General features: G+C 49.5%; 1 long non-coding RNA gene across 1 annotated transcript in view; it reads right to left on the bottom strand.

Moving 5' to 3' along the window:
- Nucleotides 1–12,293, bottom strand: part of LOC140718729 (uncharacterized) — a 110,305-nt gene that overhangs the window by 905 nt on the left and 97,107 nt on the right. The window lies entirely within an intron of this gene.

Below are 12,293 nucleotides of genomic sequence, written 5' to 3'. Positions count from 1 at the left end.
TGCTCAGCATTCAGGAAACTCTAGATTTGACTGCACCAACCCTTTTTATTTGGGGAGCACATTTATCTCAAAACCTATATCCTTCTTGAACACTTCCTATTGCTCTGAGTCTAATTTACCTAACAATCCACTTCTGTTATGTCTCAGTGCAGTAACGCTGGTCTTAGCATAACTGAGAACCTCGATCCCTGTTCATCCTAGTTCTTTTATGATGCTAGTTCTAAATCTAATAGTATTGTTATTACTGCCACAAAAAAAAGTTAAGTTCTGTCCCGAGCCTCATAGGTTCATCGGGCCGGTGCTTATTCTGGTTTCTGTGGCGTGAAGCGACTGAGAGTACGAGACTCTCCCCCGGATAGGACACCAGTCTATCACGAGGTTAATCCCCAGCATTTTTGCCAGTACCCATTTTCAGCTGGGTGGACTGGAACAATGTGTGGTTAAGTGCCTTGCTCAAGGACACAACACACTGCCTCGGCTGGGGCTCGAACTCACGACCTTCAGATCACTAGTCCAACACCTTAAACACTTGGCCACGCGCCACAAAAAAAGCTCTCCGCTAATTGCCTTTCCAGCCTTATTCCTTAAAACTAAATCTGGAATTGTCTCACCTTCGTTTAACATGACTCTACAACTAGTGATTTCGATATTTATTGCTTATATTTTATTCTCTTTTTTGTATTTGCACAAATAGTTGTCTTCTGCCCATTGGCTGTTTTGTCTGTCTTTGCTGTGTGCAGTTTTTCATTAATTCTATTGTGTCTCTTTGTACAGACTGTGAGTGCCCACAAGAAAATGAATCTTGGGTGACATAAATGTACTTTGATAAAAAAAAGTTTACTTTGAGCTTTTGAACATGCTAACTAAAATATTCTCTTGATTGCAGTTCAGATCAACATGTTCACTGCACTGACCATATTCCAATTAATGCTGTGGATAATTAGAAACTTACACTCGTACTGCCTGGGTGATTATTGGATATCAGACATTTATCTAAGGGTTTACTCCTCCAGATCCCAACAACGTGATTGCCTTTTTTTTCTTTAATTTAATTTAATTTAAAGGGCATCATTTGATTTTGCTTGTAACATGTCATCTGTTCCTACAACCCTCATTGTCTAACTCATTAAAATTAACACCCTTCTTTAATCCCCCTGTCTAATCTGCAGACACTGAAAACAGAAACCTTGAGCTGCCTGGGATGCCCTCCTCTACCTGTTAATGAAACATAGCTTCAAACATCATGCTTCCACGTCTTATATTAACTTCAGCTCATCTATCTTGTACTCTAAACTCCCTCCATTTACAGTAGGTACATATCAGGAAGCACCAGCAGACTCCTTTATTGTCCTATTTCATAAAATCTTTTTGTTCCAGCTTCCAATCCCTCACTGACTTTCTGCCTTCCATTTCCAGTTGTGGTTATCTCCCATTTGAAACTTTGTTCGACTTCCCATCTTCCTTTCTTTTTAAATCTTTTTATTAATTTTTAAACGAACATAAATGAAACATGAATACAGAGAGTTTGAGAGTACATAGTTAATAGTTTAAATAAACATTCAAATAGATGATAATCCATATATAACCTCCCAAACTCATAGTAATCACGAACAAAAGTGGTAAAAAGAACCCCCCCCCAAAAAAAAGAGAAAAAAAACTAACCAACATGGGCCATTGCATTATGTCAAATATATACAGGAGTGCCAATAACTCCGTACCTCCATCCAAATAATTCAGGATAATAAAAGTGAGGCTTAGGAAAAGACAGTTTAACTCATGAAAATGTTGAATAAATGGTCTCCAAGTTTCTTCAAATTTAACTGAAGGATCAAAGACAACACTTCTAATTTTTTCTAAGCTCAAACAAGAGATAGTTTGAGAAAACCACTGAAATATAGTTGGAGGATTAATTTCTTTCCAATTCAATAGAATAGATCTTCTAGCCATTAATGTAACAAATGCAATCATCCGTCAAGCTGAGGGGGATAAACAACTATTATCCGCCATTGGTAAACCGAAATTGCAGTAATAGGATGTGGTTGGAAATTGATATTCAGAACTGTTGAAATAATACCGAAAATATCTTTCTAGTAATTTTGCAAACAAGGGCAAGACCAAAACATATGGGTCAATGAAACAACTTCAGAATGACATCTGTCACAGGTTGGATTAACATAAGAATAAAATCGAGCAAGTTTATCCTTAGACATATGAGCTCTATGTACAACCTTAAATTGTATTAGGGCATGTTTAGCACAAATAGAAGAAGAATTGACTAATCGTAAAATTTTCTCCCACTGCTCAGTGGGTATAAGACAATGAAGACAATAAGACAATGAAGCCTAAGAAGGAGAGTGGTTTGGCTTTGCCAAACCTGAGATTTTACTATTGGGCAGTTAATATCCGATATTTAATATTTTGGACACAAGAATCGACTATAGCAGCTTGCCCACAATGGGTAAATTTGGAATGTAAATCTGTACAAGACTTTTCATTGTTTTCAATTTTAGGATTTTCACTTCCTTTTTCTTTATCTAAATTGAATAAACAAATAACTAATCCTATAGTTAAACATACATTGCGAATATGGTTTCAATTTCGTAAATTTTTTGACTTGAATAAGTTTATCTTATCAAGCCCTATAATATCTAACTTTCTTTTTCGGCCCTCTTTTATGGATCACGCCTTTGTATTATGGAAAACAAAAGATATAATATGTTTTTGTGATCTATTTTTAGATAATAGTTTTATGTCCTTTGAACAGCTATCTAATAAATATAATTTACCTAAAACTCATTTTTTTTAGATATTTGCAAGTTAGAAATTTCTTGAATGATAAGTTACAGTCTTTTCCGAAATTATGTCCATCGGACATTACGGAAAATTTTTTAGCTCTGAATCCTTGTCAGAAGGGTTTAGTAGCCACCATTTATAATATGATCATGAAACTACAGCCAGAAGTATCAGAAAAAATTAAGAAGGAATGGGAAAAAGACTTCCCATCTTCCTATGAAGTTTGTTTACACTTTTGTTTCAAACACTGGCTAAATTTAACAAATATAGCCAAGACATTACCATAAGACCATAAGATATAGGAGCAGAAGTAGGCCATTTGGCCCATCGAGTCTGCTCCATCATTCAAGCATGGGTTGATCCAATTCTTCCAGTCATCTCCACTCCCCTGCCTTCTCCCCATATCCTTTGATTCCCTGGCTAATCAAGAACCTACCTATCTCTGCCTTAAATACATCCAATAACTTGGCCTCCACAGCCTCTCGTGGCAACAGATTCCACAGATTTACCACTCTCTGACTGAAGTAATTTCCCCACATCTCTGTTCTAAATGGACGTCCTTCAATCCTGAAGTCCTGTCCTCTTGTCCTAGACTCCGCTACCATAGGAAATAACTTTGCCATATCTCATCTAATCAGGCCTTTTAACCTTCGGACATATTTTAACATATTGTCCTGTTTAGATGCCTGTAAAAATCCCATTTTCTTCAGAAGCCAAAGACCACCCCCCCCCCCCCCACCTTCCCCACCATGTCATACACCATCACTCCAGCCCCTTGCATTCATCTGAACTATTCACCACTCACATATAGACTTTACCAAGGGCATGTATTTTCTGGGGTCGAGAAATCTGACTCCAAGCAATCAATTTCTCAACGGGCTTAATGCAGATTAATCCGCAGAGTTGGATGAGATTTATTCCAGACTGATATGCTCTGGCTGAGTTTTTTTTTTAAATCATTGCTGGACATAAATAAAGTACCCAATGACTGAAGAAAGATCTGGCCTCAACAGAGGAGCCAGATAACTGGAGGACAATAAAAGCAGTGTTTTTATTTTCAAGGAGGACAGCAGGGAAATATCTGGCAATTATGTACCCATGAGCCTAACATTATTTTTAAAGGAGGGTGTTGGAAACATTCTGAGGGATAGGATGAATGATCATTTGTAAAGGTAGGGGCTGATCAGAGACAGCCAACATTACTTGGTCAAGTGCAGATATTGTCTGACCAACCTGATTAGGTCTTTTAGAGAGTAATATTGATGAGGACAGTGTATTGAATTGAATTGAATTGACTTTATTTCTTACATCCTTCACATACATGAGGAGTAAAAATCTTTACGTTACATCTCCATCTAAATGTGCAATCATAGTAATTTATAATAAATAGAACAGTCAATGTAATATAGAGTACACTCAAATCAGCATAAGTTCATTAGTCTGATGGACTGGTGGAAGAAGCTGTCCCGGAGCCTGTTGGTCCTGGCTTTTATGCTACGGTACCGTTTCCTGGATGGTAGCAGCTGGAGTAGACTGTGGTTGGGATAGCTTGGGTCCCCAGTGATCCTACGGGCCCTTTTTACACACCTGTCCTTGTAAATGTCCTGAATCATGGGAAGTTCACAATTACAGATGTGCTGGGCTGTCTGCACCACTCTCTGCATTGTCCTGCGATTAAGGAGGTACAGTTCCCGTACCAGGCAGTGATGCAGCCAGTCAGGATGCTCTCAATTGTGCCTCTGTAGAAAGTTCTTAAGATTTGGGGATGTAGTGGGTGTAGTTAACATTGGCTTGGCAACAGGAGATAGAGGCTGATGGCAGAGGGTTTTTGTGAAGGGATGCCTTGATTAGTGGTGTTTCATATTTATTTCTTCATTGAGAAATACGATGTGCACAGGCTCGTCTGGCCCAATCAGACACATCGCTGATCATGAAACTAATTAATACAAAGTGGATTACATACACCTTTTAAGTGAAACTAGTAACTCAGTGCAGCACCACAACCTCTCTTGTCCTGAGAGAGTTCTCCATAGAGTACTGCTTTCAGTAACCTGGAGTTGTCCATGCAAGACACGTGGCCTGACCAGAGGAGCTGGTTGACCAGCAAAGTGGCTTCAATGCTTGGAAGCTGAACCTTCTCCAGGACCTCGTAGTTTGAGACACGATCCTGCCAACCGATACCCATGATGGAGTGGAGGCAGCACTGATGGAAGCACAGGACCATTTACAATGACTACTAAAATCAGTATGTCTTTAGAGTATGTTGGGAAACCCATGTCATTCATGGGGAGAATGTACAAACTCCTTACAGAGGGTTTAGTGCTGGAACTTTTGCTGTTTGTAATATATGTGAATGGCTTAAATGTGGTTGTAGGAGGCCAAACTATATCGATTCAGGGATCAGGCATTTTGCTGTCTCCGAGGGAGTTTGCTGAGGTTTCAAGTAAAGCGTGCGGCCTCAAGACCAAGAAGCCTAGAGATGGGACATGAGTCCACGATTGACTCCATTGATGTGGAACGAACCCTGTGCAGTGTCAACCCACGGAAGGCTGCCAGACTAGACAACATTCCTGGTAGAGTGCTCAGAGGATGTGCAGCCCAGCTAGCAGATGTTCTCACTGACATCTTCAACATCTCCCTGAACAGCGCCACCGTTCCAACGCGCTTCAAGGCTGCCACCATCATCCCCGTGCCAAAGAAGTCTTCAGTGTCTTGCCTAAATGACTACCATCCCGTTGCACTCACATCCATCATCATGAACTGTTTCAAGAGGCTCATCATGAGGCACATCAAGACCCTGCTGCCCCCCTCACTGGACCCCCTGCAGTTTGCGTACCATCCCAACGGCTCAACAGATCATGCCATTGCCATCACCCTTCACCTAGCCCTAACCCACTTGGACAAAAAAGACACATACGTACAAATGCTGTTTATAGACTTCAGTTCAGCATTCAACACAATCATCCCTCAGAAACTGATTGGAAAGCTGAGCCTACTGGGCCTGAACACCTCCCTCTGCAACTGGATCCTAGACTTCCTGACTGGGAGACCTCAGTCAGTCCGGATCGGGAGTAGCATCTCCAACACCATCACACTGAGCATGGGGGGCCCCCCAGGGCTGTGTGCTCAGTCCACTGCTGTTCACTCTGCTGACCCACGACTGTGCTGCAACACACAGCTCGAACCACATCATCAAGTTCGCCGATGACACGACCATGGTGGGTCTCATCAGCAAGAACGACGAGTCAACTTACAGAGAGGAAGTGCAGCGGCTAACGGACTGGTGCAGAGCTAACAACCTGTCTCTGAATGTGAACAAAAGAGATGGTTGTTGACTTCAGGAGGGCATGGAGCGACCACTCCCCGCTGAACATCGACGGCTCCTCAGTAGAGATCGTCAAGAGCACCAAATTCCTTGGTGTTCACCTGGCGGAGAATCTCACCTGGTCCCTCAACACCAGCTCCATAGCAAAGAAAGCCCAGCAGTGTCTCGATTTTCTGCAAAGGCTGAGGAAAGTCTATCTCCCACCCCCCATCCTCATCACATTTACAGGGGTTGTATTGAGAGCATCCTGAGCCTGGTTCGGAAATTGCACCATCTCGAATCGCAAGACCCTGCAGCAGATAGTGAGGTCAGCTGAGGTCTCTCTTCCTGCCATTACAGACATTTACACTACACACTGCATCCACAAAGCAAACAGCATTATGAAGGACCCCACGCACCCCTCATACAAACTCTTCTCCCTCCTGCCATCTGGGAAAAGGCACCAAAGCATTCAAGCTCTCACGACCAGACTATGTAACAGTTTCTTCCCCCAGGCTATCAGACTCCTCAATACCCAAAGCCTGGACTGACACCTTGCCCTACTATCCTGTTTATTATTTATTGTAATGCCTGCACTGTTTTGTGCACTTTATGCAGTCCTGGGTAGGTCTGTCATCTAGCGTAGTTTTTTTCTGTGTTGTTTTTTAACTAGGTCAGTCTAGTTTTTGTATTGTGTCATGTAACACCATGGTCCTGAAAAATGTTGTCTCATTTTTATTATGTACTGTACCAGCAGTTATGGTCAAAATGACAATAAAAAGTGACGACTTGACTTCTTACCGATCCCGTCCATTAAGGCATCAAGAAAGATTGAAACCATCGAGGCGAGAATGTAAGGTGAGCGTGTGGTCATCGCTGTCTACCAGCCTCTCACTCACTTCTGCCAGAAGAAGATGCCTGCACGTGACAGTCCCTCTCTCCCTCTCGCTCGATGCTGCCGGAGGAAGATGCCTGCACGTGACAGCCCCTCTCTCCCTCTCGCTCGATGCTGCCGGAGGAAGATGCCTGCACGTGACAGCCCCTCTCTCCCTCTCGCTCGATGCTGCCGGAGGAAGATGCCTGCACGTGACAGTCCCTCTCTCCCTCTCGCTCGATGCTGCCGGAGGAAGATGCCTGCACGTGACAGTCCCTCTCTCCCTCTCGCTCGATGCTGCCGGAGGAAGATGCCTGCACGTGACAGTCCCTCTCTCCCTCTCGCTCAATGCTGCCGGAGGAAGATGCCTGCACGTGACAGTCCCTCTCTCCCTCTCGCTCGATGCTGCCGGAGGAAGATGCCTGCACGTGACAGTCACTCTCTCCATCTCGCTCGATGCTGCCGGAGGAAGATGCCTGCACGTGACAGTCCCTCTCCCCCTCTCGCTCAATGCTGCCGGAGGAAGATGCCTGCACGTGACAGTCCCTCTCTCCCTCTCGCTCGATGCTGCCGGAGGAAGATGCCTGCACGTGACAGTCCCTCTCTCCCTCTCGCTCGATGCTGCCGGAGGAAGATGCCTGCACGTGACAGTCCCTCTCGCTCGATGCTGCCGGAGGAAGATGCCTGCACGTGACAGTCCCTCTCTCCCTCTCGCTCGATGCTGCCGGAGGAAGATGCCTGCACGTGACAGTCCCTCTCCCCCTCTCGCTCGATGCTGCGGAGGAAGATGCCTGCACGTGACAGTCACTCTCTCCATCTCGCTCGATGCTGCCGGAGGAAGATGCCTGCACGTGACAGTCCCTCTCCCCCTCTCGCTCAATGCTGCCGGAGGAAGATGCCTGCACGTGACAGTCCCTCTCTCCCTCTCGCTCGATGCTGCCGGAGGAAGATGCCTGCACGTGACAGTCCCTCTCTCCCTCTCGCTCGATGCTGCCGGAGGAAGATGCCTGCACGTGACAGTCCCTCTCTCCCTCTCGCTCGATGCTGCCGGAGGAAGATGCCTGCACGTGACAGTCCCTCTCCCCCTCTCGCTCGATGCTGCCGGAGGAAGATGCCTGCACGTGACAGTCCCTCTCTCCCTCTCGCTCGATGCTGCCGGAGGAAGATGCCTGCACGTGACAGTCCCTCTCGCTCGATGGTGCCGGAGGAAGATGCCTGCACGTGACAGTCCCTCTCGCTCGATGCTGCCGGAGGAAGATGCCTGCACGTGACAGTCCCTCTCTCCCTCTCGCTCGATGCTGCCGGAGGAAGATGCCTGCACGTGACAGTCCCTCTCGCTCGATGCTGCCGGAGGAAGATGCCTGCACGTGACAGTCCCTCTCTCCCTCTCGCTCGATGCTGCCGGAGGAAGATGCCTGCACGTGACAGTCCCTCTCTCCCTCTCGCTCGATGCTGCTGGAGGAAGATGCCTGCACGTGACAGTCCCTCTCGCTCGATGCTGCCGGAGGAAGATGCCTGCATGTGACAGTCCCTCTCGCTCAATGCTGCCGGAGGAAGATGCCTGCACGTGACAGTCCCTCTCTCCCTCTCGCTCGATGCTGCCGGAGGAAGATGCCTGCACGTGACAGTCCCTCTCTCCCTCTCGCTCGATGCTGCCGGAGGAAGATGCCTGCACGTGACAGTCCCTCTCTCCCTCTCGCTCGATGCTGCCGGAGGAAGATGCCTGCACGTGACAGTCCCTCTCCCCCTCTCGCTCGATGCTGCGGAGGAAGATGCCTGCACGTGACAGTCACTCTCTCCATCTCGCTCGATGCTGCCGGAGGAAGATGCCTGCACGTGACAGTCCCTCTCCCCCTCTCGCTCGATGCTGCGGAGGAAGATGCCTGCACGTGACAGTCCCTCTCTCCCTCTCGCTTGTTGCTGCCGGAGGAAGATGCCTGTACGTGACAGTCCCTCTCCCCCTCTCGCTCGATGCTGCCGGAGGAAGATGCCTGCACGTGACAGTCCCTCTCTCCCTCTCGCTCGATGCTGCCGGAGGAAGATGCCTGCACGTGACAGTCCCTCTCTCCCTCTCGCTCGATGCTGCCGGAGGAAGATGCCTGCACGTGACAGTCCCTCTCCCCCTCTCGCTCGATGCTGCCGGAGGAAGATGCCTGCACGTGACAGTCCCTCTCTCCCTCTCGCTCGATGCTGCCGGAGGAAGATGCCTGCACGTGACAGTCCCTCTCGCTCGATGCTGCCGGAGGAAGATGCCTGCACGTGACAGTCCCTCTCTCCCTCTCGCTCGATGCTGCCGGAGGAAGATGCCTGCACGTGACAGTCCCTCTCGCTCGATGCTGCCGGAGGAAGATGCCTGCACGTGACAGTCCCTCTCTCCCTCTCGCTCGATGCTGCCGGAGGAAGATGCCTGCACGTGACAGTCCCTCTCCCCCTCTCGCTCGATGCTGCCGGAGGAAGATGCCTGCACGTGACAGTCCCTCTCTCCCTCTCGCTCGATGCTGCCGGAGGAAGATGCCTGCACGTGACAGTCCCTCTCCCCCTCTCGCTCGATGCTGCCGGAGGAAGATGCCTGCACGTGACAGTCCCTCTCTCCCTCTCGCTCGATGCTGCCGGAGGAAGATGCCTGCACGTGACAGTCCCTCTCTCCCTCTCGCTCAATGCTGCCGGAGGAAGATGCCTGCACGTGACAGTCCCTCTCCCCCTCTCGCTCGATGCTGCCGGAGGAAGATGCCTGCACGTGACAGTCCCTCTCTCCCTCTCGCTCGATGCTGCCGTAGGAAGATGCTGCACGTGACTGTCCCTCTCCCCCTCTCGCTCGATGCTGCCGGAGGAAGATGCCTGCATGTGACAGTCCCTCTCTCCCTCTCGCTCGATGCTGCCGGAGGAAGATGCCTGCACGTGACAGTCCCTCTCGCTCGATGCTGCCGGAGGAAGATGCCTGCACGTGACAGTCCCTCTCTCCCTCTCGCTCGATGCTGCCGGAGGAAGATGCCTGCACGTGACAGTCCCTCTCTCCCTCTCGCTCGATGCTGCCGGAGGAAGATGCCTGCACGTGACAGTCCCTCTCTCCCTCTCGCTCGATGCTGCCGGAGGAAGATGCCTGCACGTGACAGTCCCTCTCGCTCGATGCTGCCGGAGGAAGATGCCTGCACGTGACAGTCCCTCTCTCCCTCTCGCTCGATGCTGCCGGAGGAAGATGCCTGCACGTGACAGTCCCTCTCTCCCTCTCGCTCGATGCTGCCGGAGGAAGATGCCTGCACGTGACAGTCCCTCTCTCCCTCTCGCTCGATGCTGCCGGAGGAAGATGCCTGCACGTGACAGTCCCTCTCTCCCTCTCGCTCGATGCTGCCGGAGGAAGATGCCTGCACGTGACAGTCCCTCTCCCCCTCTCGCTCGATGCTGCCGGAGGAAGATGCCTGCACGTGACAGTCCCTCTCTCCCTCTCGCTCGATGCTGCCGGAGGAAGATGCCTGCACGTGACAGTCCCTCTCCCCCTCTCGCTCGATGCTGCCGGAGGAAGATGCCTGCACGTGACAGTCCCTCTCTCCCTCTCGCTCGATGCTGCCGGAGGAAGATGCCTGCACGTGACAGTCCCTCTCTCCCTCTCGCTCGATGCTGCCGGAGGAAGATGCCTGCACGTGACAGTCCCTCTCTCCCTCTCGCTCGATGCTGCCGGAGGAAGATGCCTGCACGTGACAGTCCCTCTCTCCCTCTTGCTCGATGCTGCCGGAGGAAGATGCCTGCACGTGACAGTCCCTCTCTCCCTCTCGCTCGATGCTGCCGGAGGAAGATGCCTGCACGTGACAGTCCCTCTCTCCCTCTCGCTCGATGCTGCCGGAGGAAGATGCCTGCACGTGACAGTCCCTCTCGCTCGATGCTGCCGGAGGAAGATGCCTGCACGTGACAGTCCCTCTCGCTCGATGCTGCCGGAGGAAGATGCCTGCACGTGACAGTCCCTCTCGCTCGATGCTGCCGGAGGAAGATGCCTGCACGTAACAGTCCCTCTCACTCAATGCTGCCGGAGGAAGATGCCTGCACGTGACAGTCCCTCTCTCCCTCTGGCTCGATGCTGCCGGAGGAAGATGCCTGCACGTGACAGTCCCTCTCCCCCTCTGGCTCGATGCTGCCGGAGGAAGATGCCTGCACGTGACAGTCCCTCTCCCCCTCTCGCTCGATGCTGCCGGAGGAAGATGCCTGCATGTGACAGTCCTTCTCCCCCTCTCGCTCGATGCTGCGGAGGAAGATGCCTGCACGTGACAGTCCCTCTCTCCATCTCGCTCGATGCTGCCGGAGGAAGATGCCTGCACGTGACAGTCCCTCTCCCCCTCTCGCTCGATGCTGCGGAGGAAGATGCCTGCACGTGACAGTCCCTCTCTCCCTCTCGCTCGATGCTGCCGGAGGAAGATGCCTGCACGTGACAGTCCCTCTCCCCCTCTCGCTTGATGCTGCGGAGGAAGATGCCTGCACGTGACAGTTCCTCTCCCCCTCTCGCTCGATGCTGCCGGAGGAAGATGCCTGCACGTGACAGTCCCTCTCCCCCTCTCGCTCGATGCTGCCGGAGGAAGATGCCTGCACGTGACAGTCCCTCTCCCCCTCTCGCTCGTTGCTGCCGGAGGAAGATGCCTGCACGTGACAGTCCCTCTCGCTCGATGCTGCCGGAGGAAGATGCCTGCACGTGACAGTCCCTCTCCCCCTCTCGCTCGATGCTGCTGGAGTGTGCCCGAGTCCTGTGTCTTGGGCAACATTTAATGAATGCAGTATGTGGATTAAATTCTGTAGTCCACATTATGATGTGCTTCTGGTGTCTGGTCACTCCTGTTTTTGTTGCTATTTTGATCAGAGCAGCCTGCAGTTAACCAACAACACAGCACTAGATTGAACTGAACTGAAGATGCCTGAACTCCTTTGATTATGTGTTTTACTTTCTGTGTTTTTTGCTTGGTTTTTTTTGTGATCAGTGTGATTTTATTTTGTTTGTTTGTCTGCATGTGGAGGGAGTGTTCTTGACATTTTCTTTTGAACAGGTTCCAGGGTTTTCTTTGTTTCGTGGCTGCCTGTGGGAAGACGAATCTCAGGGTTATAAACCACATGCGTATACTTTAATAATAAATTTACTTTGAATCCATATTCACTTTATTAAGTTTACTCAGTAACAAAAACTGTATCAGGAACATAGGAACCAGAATAAAAGTAGTCACTTTTCAGAACGAAAGAAGGTACAAAAAAATCTTATCTTGGATCAGTACAAGGGACAATGAGTTTTATTATGCATTCATAATGGGAGGGAAGCATTAGATTGGTCTTAGAGAAGGTTAAAAGGTC

This window comes from Hemitrygon akajei, chromosome 30, assembly GCF_048418815.1.
Source record: "Hemitrygon akajei chromosome 30, sHemAka1.3, whole genome shotgun sequence".
Classification (NCBI taxonomy): Eukaryota; Metazoa; Chordata; class Chondrichthyes; order Myliobatiformes; family Dasyatidae; genus Hemitrygon; species Hemitrygon akajei.
Note: the sequence above shows the minus strand (reverse complement) of the source record. Positions and strands in the feature narration are given on the sequence as shown.